Genomic DNA, 9930 nt, shown 5'->3' with positions numbered 1-9930 from the left:
ATGGCCTCCATTTCTTTCCCTCCCACTCATGCATCAGCTCTCCTTCTACACAGAACACCTCTTCCCAAGATCACCAGTGAGTCCAGCACCTTCACAGCCAACAGCATTTCTCAGTCCTCTTACCTTGTTTCTCAGCAGATTTGACACTGGTGATGGTTTCCATCTTCCTTCTTCTCCTCTTCTCTTGGCTTTCTGGAAACCACAGTCTGTGAGTTTTCTTCATACCTCTGATGGCACATTCCCAGTAGCCTTTGGAACCCCTTCTAGGCTCCTTGTCTATTAATGATGACTTTCTCAGGGCTCCGTCTTGGGCTCTCTCCTCGTGCCACTCTGGGGCCTCTTGTTTAGGCTCACAATTTCAGTTACTGTCTACACGGTGTCAGGTTCTGGATTTATAACTTCCAACCCAGGTCTCCCACCTGCGATCCATGTCTGCTTATCCAATGGCCTTGCTGCCTCTCTGCTCACACTGCCCAGTGTTTGCACCTGCCATGCCAGGTAGAAATCCTGGGGTCCTCCTAGGTGCCCTCTCTCCTCTCACTTCATACCCTGGCAGTGGTACCCCAAATGTCTCTGAAATCTAACCACTCTCTCCTTTTCCACTGCTACTAGCCTCATCCCAACCCTAGCAATTGACTCCGACCCTCCCTGTTCACTATGTGCTATGCACTTCCTCTAGACTCCACAGCAGGGCCAAAGTGCCCTCCTCAATGCGAAAACCTGATCATGTGACCCTCTTGCTTAAAGCTCTTAAGCATCTTCTTGATGCTCTGAGGATAATGGCCTTGGTTATTAACAGAGACCGTGAAGCTCTTCATGCTCCGGTACTATTTACCTTTCTAGCCTCGTCTGACCCATGCTCCCCCTCCCTGAGCTCTGCCACCTCGGTTCCTCACAGGGCACCCCAGAGAGGGGCAGTGGATGCTATGAACAGGGAGTCTGGAGCAACGGGCCTGTGGTGGAGAAGCCATGTGATTTCCCTACTCAGAGGTGACCTGCTCTCTGCTGCCTGGGCGTGCGCTCATTCTACACCTTCTGCCTGGGACTCTCTCTCCTTGCCTCATTGGTTCCAGCTCAGCCTTCATCCCTCATCCCAAGCTCAGACTCTCTGGTGACACATGTTCAGAGGACGCCATGCTATGCCACTAGGTGCCCCCAGCCTCCTCTGACGTTCTTTGTCACTATAGTCATTTTGTGTGTACTTATGGGATCTTGGATGAATACTTATCTCCCCACCCACCACAGTGTAAGCTCCCCAAGGTCAGGAACTATGTCAGGTTTGCTTCCCGATGTATAACCAGTGAGCAGTGCAGTGCCTGGCATATGACTGCTGACGAATGTTCCGTTCGTGAGCGAATGCCTAGGTCAGGTGCTTGCTGGGAGGCACTTGTCGCTGGTTTCCTATGTCTCTGCACATCTGCCTTTGTTGCGGACTATTTGTTTCAGGGTTTTCATATGATAAACAGCCTTGGAAGTTCGAGACAAGGTCTCTCTTCGAGACCAAGGACAGGTGCGCTAACTTTCTGATAGGAAGGTAACATTTTCCTCTGGGAGAAAGGGTCGGCACCCTACTGCCCGCTAGGAAAGATCTGGGTTCTCTAGAAGCAGGAATCCTACAGCCTGGTTGGTTGTATATGTGGGTAGAGTCTGGCTCTTCTTCATCGCCTAGGCGGACCCAGGGCTTAGGTAACCAACACGAACCATGCAGGTCCCCTGACTGTTGCCATCACTGATAGACTGCCTGTCATCTCTGACACGGGAGTGGTGGGTTTTCTCCCAGCTTCCATGCCCATCCCTGGCTGGGTGAAATCTCAGAACTTTCACAGTTCTTGATATAAATTAGACTATTTTATTCATTCTGCATGTTTCTTGGACTTTGGTGTCAAGATGTGGAAAAACGAAGCACGAGGACATCATGAGCCCAGGCCCTTTTTGGGCTTCCATGAGACAAACTGCATCCCGGGATCACTGCTGACGGAAGTGGAGGCTTTGGTGACCAACACTCTTCTTTGCTCTCATGGTTGTATGTTCTCTTTTTTCTTCTTCTGATGTATAGTTTTTTTTCCCCTCCGAGTTCTTTCATCTCTGCTCTGTTCCCTTTCAAGTGGTTAAGCTAGTTTCTCGCACAGTGTTTGTGAAATCGTAGCGGGGATTTCTAAAGAGGGAAAACGTTGTAGGTTCTGGAAAGGATGGTGGGAAAAGCCCTGGTTCAGAAGTTAGGAGATGTAACTTTTAGATCTGTTCTCGTGTAACTGGTTACGTGAGATGGAGCAGGTCATGAAACTCTGGCTTCCTCATCTGAGTTCATGCATGCATTCATTCATTCGCGCACTCATTCATTCTACAATCACTTTTTAAATTATTTGAAATAGGGGTGCCTGGGTGGCTCAGTGGGTTAAGCCTCTGCCTTCGGCTCAGGTCATGATCTCGGGGTCCTGGGATCCAGTCCCACATCGGGCTCTCTGCTCAGTGGGGAGCCTGCTTCCCTCTCCCTCTGCCTGCCTCTCTGCCTACTTGTGATCTCTGTCTGTCAAATAAATAAATAAAATCTTAAAAAAAATAAATTATTTGAAAGAAATGACACCATTGCTTCCTTCAAAGGACTCACACTCTAATGAGACAGATGAGAGAATTCAAGATCCTAATGGGGTGTGAAAAGCATGATAACAGAGGAGGTCCTGGGCACCCACTGCAGGGCCCATGTGGGTGGGCAGAGCAGCAAGAAGGAATCACAGTGAACCGTGCAGGCAGCTGGGGTCTCAGCCGAGTCTTGTGGTGCAGGTGCTTGGCCAGGAAGAAGGCCAAGAAGGAGATTTTGGTCAAAGGAAGAAGGAAGTCCCAACAATTCCCGTTGAGCCTTGACTAACCAGGCTGTGCCTCTACCAATAGATGGCCCTAAGCCTCCAATGGTGTCCCTGGGGAGAGTCTTTATCACCCCTAGGGCCATGAAAAGTGTACCTGCCGGAAGGCAGCAGGACAACACACTGAACTCTACCATTAACCCTACCATCTGGGCCCCGTCATCTTGTCTGCCCAAAGGGGGTGGAATCAGTGTCCCTCAGGGGGTGGTTGTGAGATGTGAGTGCTCAGCAGGGTCCTGGCACATGGCAAACATCCAAGCGACTGCATCAAAACCAGGGGAACACTTTGAAAATTATTCATGACTTTGTTTTTGCCTCTTTGAGAACATGACCTTCTCCCTACTTGGCCCAGGATCTCCATCTGCCTGGGCTGGGAGGAGGGAGCAGAGACGAGAACGAGAATCCTGCGGGGAACTAGAGGTAATTCTCAGTTTCCAACGGGCGTAATAGGATTAGGCTGCAAGAGGTGAGGCTTGAGAAGCAGGATACTGTCTTGAGGTGGCTTTATAGACTCCTTATTCCTTTACCTTGGTCTTCTCAATCACCTTTATCACAGTCGTCCGAAGGAAGACACAGGGCAGTGCAAGGCATCTGGCCAGAAAATGCCAGACTCTCATCATTATTTACATCCATGCGAGTCAATGAAAAGAGCTGAAAAAGCTTCAGCCCCCAGGGGCTGGCTGCCCTTCCAGAAGCCTGCAGGAGGACAGAGCCATGCTGGTCCCCAACTAGCTCCCGCTCCCCATGTTCTTCAAACAAGCATATGCTTGGGGGAAATGACTAGTCTGAAAATAGCCACATCTTACAGGTAGGAAAAAATATTTACTATCTCTTATTAATCGCAGAAAGGCACAAAGCAATCCCAAGATTTTGGAAGCATCAAGGAAGCTTTTCGATAAATCCTTGGAGTGCATTCAGAGATGGAGCCCGCAAACGTGTCCGCTGATTTACATTTCTAAAAGGACAGTGTTGTTTTAGAATTCTCTGGATTCCTGTCTCTTGGAAACGCTGTTGTGCTCGCAAGGGGTTAGCACAGGATTAGACATGGTGACTGGAAGTATAAAAGTCTGCAAATTATCCTTCCTTTGGGGGTTATTGAGTTCTGTAGTTTGCTTTGCTCTTAAATGGTGCTTATTTGCTGCTTGTGGAAATGGAAACAGACACAGGATTTGTTCCAGGTCTGAGGACACAGAGTCGAGGGGCAAAGACACCAATAAGGCATCTCATTGTGTTCCTCGCTTTTTTCGTGAAAGGATGACATGTGGTGTTGTGCATTCAACAGATAAAGAGACGATTGCTATCAAATATTTGAGGCATTTCCTCCCACTCTTGAAATCTGAAATTTAATTTCTTTCCCTTCCAAAATAATATTTGACATATTTTAAAAAGCCAAAAAGTGCCGTGAGGCTTAGAGTGAAAAATAACAGTCTGTGCCTAACAAGGAATGGCGACAAACCCTTGAAAGTCTTTTGCCTGTTTGTTCTACCTTTTTACATGTATATTTCTAAATAATAGGCTTGTACTGCTATTTATAGATTTTTCGATTCCTGGGACTTCCTACTGTGGAAGACGAGGATTCCTTTTATTAATGTCCCCTCCCCACCCCCACCTCCATGCAATAAACACTTCCCAGAGGTGCCGCCAACCATTGCTGTTCAGTGCTCATGTGATCATGACTATTTCTGCATTTTTCACAGCAACGCAGCATGTCCTTTAGTCGTTGCCACTGTCGCTCTGTGTGAACTATTTGGGAGTCTACCTTCAGGTGGACTTCTGAATAGAGGGGGGGGGTCATGTGACTGACCTTGCCAACAAGCTCCAGAGCATTCAATAGCTGATATGAAATTCTCCAGGGCTGTCTTTGCATTGGGCATTGCTAATTACCCATGTTCTAGAGGATGATTGTTCCATCCATCTGGGTCTTTTGTGACTATGATGAAGAGCATCCCTTTTTCAACTGGCAGAGAGCATCTAGCATAAGCAAAATATAAGATTTGATTGTTTTAAGCTACTGTGGTTTGGAGGTTGATGTTGGTTACCACACTGTAACCAAAGTTTTCCTAACTGAGTTCTTTCCTGAGCAAATGTTTATTTTTTCTGGAAATAGCAATGCGTCATTTAAAAAGATTTGCTTAATTTTCTCCGTACCAATCAGAAATACAACTCAAAGTCTACACGAAGGGTCTGAATCTCTTCTCAGAATTCTTTACCAGAGACTCTATTAATATTATCCTTTCTCTATTCAAGGATGACCCTCTAGCCTCCTGCACAATTGTCTTGCTGGGGGTTCTCATCACCTCTCTACTGTGGAGCATAAATCCCCGGTGACTTGTGTTTGGTCAATGAGATGTAAGCAGCAATGTTGTGTGTGACCTTTGGAAAATGTGTTAAGAAGAGGCTCATCTTTCTCTTTCCTGCTTCAAGCTGCATGGAATAGAATGTGATGGCTGGGGCTCTGGCTGCCATTTTGGACCATAATGATAGGATATCCTGAAGGAGTCCAGATCCCTAATAATTGTGGAACCTCCAGTGTGCCTATCCTCACACTTAATTTTTTAATGTGAAAAATAAACTTAAATATCATTTAATCTGGGGTTGAATTTCTGGTCACATGAGGTCGAAGCTGATTCCTTGTACTTAGCTAATTCCTTTGTTTTGGTGAAGCACATCCTCTTATCTGTCGTGGCTTGGTTAAGAAATTGAAGTGACTGTACACCCTAAATATGAGGGCTTTTATACAAAAAAAGAAACTGCTAAATCATTACTTCACAGCTTTTATCAAAATTTATTCCAAATGGATTAAATAATTAAAATGTAAAATGGGAAATTATAATATATAGGTAAATAATTATGACTTTAACCTGATGACTTTCTAAAGATGATGCTAGTAAAAACCAAAAACAAGTTGAGTGAGGTTTCAAAGAAAAATAAAATCTTTCATAGGACATATCATACCAAAACTAAAATACATGAAAATTTTATAGGAAACCATAATTAAAACACAGGGCTGCTGATCACAGTTTCTTTCCTTTCATTAGGGTTTCTCAACGTTGGCGTGACTGACGTTTTGGACTGGACAACTCTTTGTCATGGCGGGGGGGGGGGTGTCTGTCCTGCTCATTGTAGGATGTTCAGCAGCATCTCTGGCTACTAGATGCCCAGTAGTGTCCTCTGCCCTAGTTATTGACAACCAAAAGTGTCTCTAGACATTGCCACATGCCCTTGAGGAGCAAACTCAGCCCCAGCTGAGACCTGTAGCTCTACATGGTAATTCTCACATTTGAGCATGTGTCCACACCACATAGAGCCTGTGTAAAACACAGACAGCTGAGTCTTCTCCCTAGAATTTCTGATGTAATAGGTCTGGGGTGGGGGGTTTGAGAATTTCCTTTTTTAGGAAGTTCCCTGGTGGTGCTGAAGAAGTTGACCTGGGGAACACACTTTGAGAATTTCTTGCAAGTAATCACATCATCCCCTAAAATATGAAAGCAACAATAATATTGACATTTCCAGGACACAGAAATGTTATGGTCATACGTAATCAAGGTACGTCTTGACAGTGGAGTTCAGGAGTTGAGAAACCATGTTCTTACATGAGATTGCAAGACAGAGGCAAAATTTGTGATTTATGGATCAGATGAAGATTTGGTTTACATTTGCTCTAAACTTAGTGATTTTTCTTAAGTTTAATATTACTAGAGAGATGACCAAAATGAAAGAAACAGTCTCAAAATGAAAGAAACAATGATAAAGATGATAGCAATGGATCTTATTAGTCTGTGATGTAGATGTCCATCCATCTTTACTAAAACTTTTCCCAGGGGTGCCTGGGTGGCTCAGTGGGTTAAAGCCTCTGCTTTCGGCTCTGGTTGTGAACCCGGGGTCCTAGGATCGAGCCCCATATCAGGCTCTCTGCTCAGCGGGGAACCTCCTTCCTCCTCCTCTCTCTCTCTGCCTGCCTCTCTGCCTACTTGTGATCTCTGTCAAGTAAGTAAATAAAATCTTTAAAAAACAAACAAACAAACAAACAAAACACACAAAAAACTTTTCCCAATTGCTTGTTAAGCTTCCTGTGATAAATTTTATACAAATGTCCAGGGGCTGTGTAAAACAAACAAACAAAAAACCTTTGCAACCTTTTTCACTTACAGCTACATCACATTTAATAGTTCGACTAAATAATTTTTGTTGGAATAGCAGAAAACTGCTGGAATTTATGCTGTACACCTTTTGGCAGATAGGCAAAAAAAACCTCCAAAAAACAAAAAACAAAAAACAAAAAAACATCATTATGGTCTGAATTTCAACAGATAGCTTATATATATTCCAGGTTTACCAGACATGACGCAGTTTTAGATCATCGCTTTTGAGCACCAACTGCATGCCCTGTGCCTTGTTTATTACAGCCATGTGAACCCACACCCGCAATGATCTATCTCGTGCCAGCAAGCTACAGACAAAACCACTAGCCCTGTACTGGCAACATTATTTTATTGTTGTCTCCTTAATCTCCTCTATTCTTTTGCAATTACTTTTATTAGTATTGCTCATTTAATGAGACCTTGGAGTTTGGAGCCAGATGGTGCCGTTAGTTAAATCTGGAAGACTCTAATGGAATTGAGTTCAAACCAGGTTAAGAGTAAGAGAATTACAAATCTCTTAGCATACTGCTTTGTGAACCTTTGGCACCCCAGAAATTAGTGTAGGCTCCAAACGGGAAGACCTGGATTAAGGTTCAGAGAGACCACGTGGGCTCCTAGCTGACATGTGGTGTGGAACAAACAAGACAGGGCACGCTCCCTGTCTCATGGAGACTGTAGTCTCCTGGAGGTGAAGGACAGTAAGAAGCAAGCAAGCAAGACCACCAGGCATCGTGATAACTGGTGGGAAGGGAGGAAGCAGAGATGACGTGGAGGGGTGCTCAGGAAAGCTCTCTGAGGAAGTGATAGTTAAGCTGATGCTTGGATGATGGGAAGGAGCTGACTCAGGGAAAGCAAGAGGAATGTCATCACTGTTTGTTAGAAGGAATCGGGGATTCAAGTTGTGGGATGCAAGTTGTTTTGTGTCCCCAAGGAACTGCGGGGACACCTGAATGACTGGAGTCTATAGGGGCAAGTCGGATGGTCCCACATGAGGCCAGAAGCTACTGGACCCAGAGATGTTGCATGGGGCAAATGGAATTTGGATCCTGAGAATATCTAGGTTTTTTTTTTCTTGTTGTTGTTGTTTTTTTTTAATAACCTCCGTGGCAACGTGCTGATGAATAAGTCCTGTAGAAAAAGTGTCTCTGGGATCAGAGCTGTAAATATTCATGATCCAGCCAGTCTGTGATGTCATCAGAGGCATGATTTTGACCCTTTGTACAAAGGGCAGGCAAGACAGAGGCAATATTTTGATTAATCGAATTATCTCACATGGAAATATTAATTTCATACTTGATACCACACTTCCAGCAGGGCACAGTGGTGACAGTAAATCTACCTGGTTTCCCCTCTTCATCCTTCCTGTCGGTAACAATGGCTGGCCTGCCTCTGACCAACATCTTTTCTCACACTGTGTCCCTGATCAATGGCTACAGTCCCCTTCCCAGAGGTCTCCTCTCTGCTCTGTCTTCCTGGCCTAGGTCCCCTCCTCCCCTGTGGGTGCTTCTGCTTCTGTCAAGGTCAGGTTCAGACACACACCCACCTGGGAGTGAGGTCAGGAGGAGTGAGTGAACTGCCAAGAACTCTTACAACAATGGATACTTCTCTTGCTGGCACTCATATTTGCCTTGTGTAAGCAGGAGCTAGATCATTCGTTCATTGAAGCTATTCTCTGGACCTGTTGCCTTATACATAACAGATACAAGAAAGTATGTATTGAATTCCATTCTTACTAGCAGTTACCATTTATTGAGTGATTAATTGGTCAAGGGCTCTTCCAAGTGTTAGTGATTTAATCCTTATGTGATGGTCAATTTTATGAGGCAGCTTGACCATGGTGCCCAGATACTAGGTCAAACACTTTTCTGGATCCTTCTCCAAATATATTTTCAAATCAGATTAACATTTTAATCAACAGACTTTGAGTAAAGCTGATAGTCTCTATATTGGGGGTGGGCCTTGTCTAATCAGGTGAAGGCATCAATAGACAGAAACTGACCTCCCCTGAGCAAGAGGGAATTGTGCCAGCAGATTGCCTTTGCATTGCACTGACCTCTCCTTGGGTCTTCCGCCTGCTGGCCTATCTTGCAGATTCTAGACTTGCCATTCTCCACCACTGTGTGAGCCAATTCCTTAACACATCTCTCTCTCTCTCGCTCTCTCTCTCTCTGTCTCCTTCTGTGGTCTGTTTGTCTCTCTAAACACCGTGTTGGTTCTGTTTCTCTGGGGAACCCCGATTAATAACACACTTTATATCTTACTATTTATGCCCATTTTAGAGATGAGGAAGTTGAGACAATAAGCACAGTGCCTGAGGGCAGACACTTGATGAGTGTGAAGCCAAGATTCCAGGCTAGGTCTTCCTGAGCCATAGCACAATACAGCTTCTCCTGCAGAACTTGAAGGAAGAAAACACAGGGACCTGCTAATAGCCACACTATTTACTACAAATCCTCGCTCCTTTTTAGTATTCTCCAGGTACACTGGGCTCTTATAGCATGTGAGAATCATGCAAATTTTCCTTTAGCAGAGAAGTCTGGTCAATAGCTACGTACACAGTACGTGCGTTTGACCTATTTAGGTCCTATATATGCAATCCTCTCCTTTACAGTCATAATTTCCAAAAACATCTTGAAATAACACACAATTTCTACACACAGTCAACTACAAGATCTTCAGGAACACAAGAGAGAACTAAACTGACATCAGTTTAAAGTTCACGGTTTTGCCGAAAATAAGATTACATCTCCCCTCCCTTACAAAAAAGCAATTACAATAAGGAGAAATAAGTGGTACATGTGGATGAAATTAAAATAGAGAAAAACAAACAGCGCACACAGAGTCCCGAGCCTCTTGATGTCTCTCGCCGTGGGCTAAAGTCCCATCCGAGGTCAAAACTTCAAAAGTAGCCTCAAACTGGAACCTTT

The sequence above is a fragment of the Martes martes genome (genome assembly GCF_963455335.1).
Source record: "Martes martes genome assembly, chromosome: 3".
NCBI classification, from domain to species: Eukaryota; Metazoa; Chordata; class Mammalia; order Carnivora; family Mustelidae; genus Martes; species Martes martes.
This window is presented reverse-complemented; position numbering follows the sequence as displayed.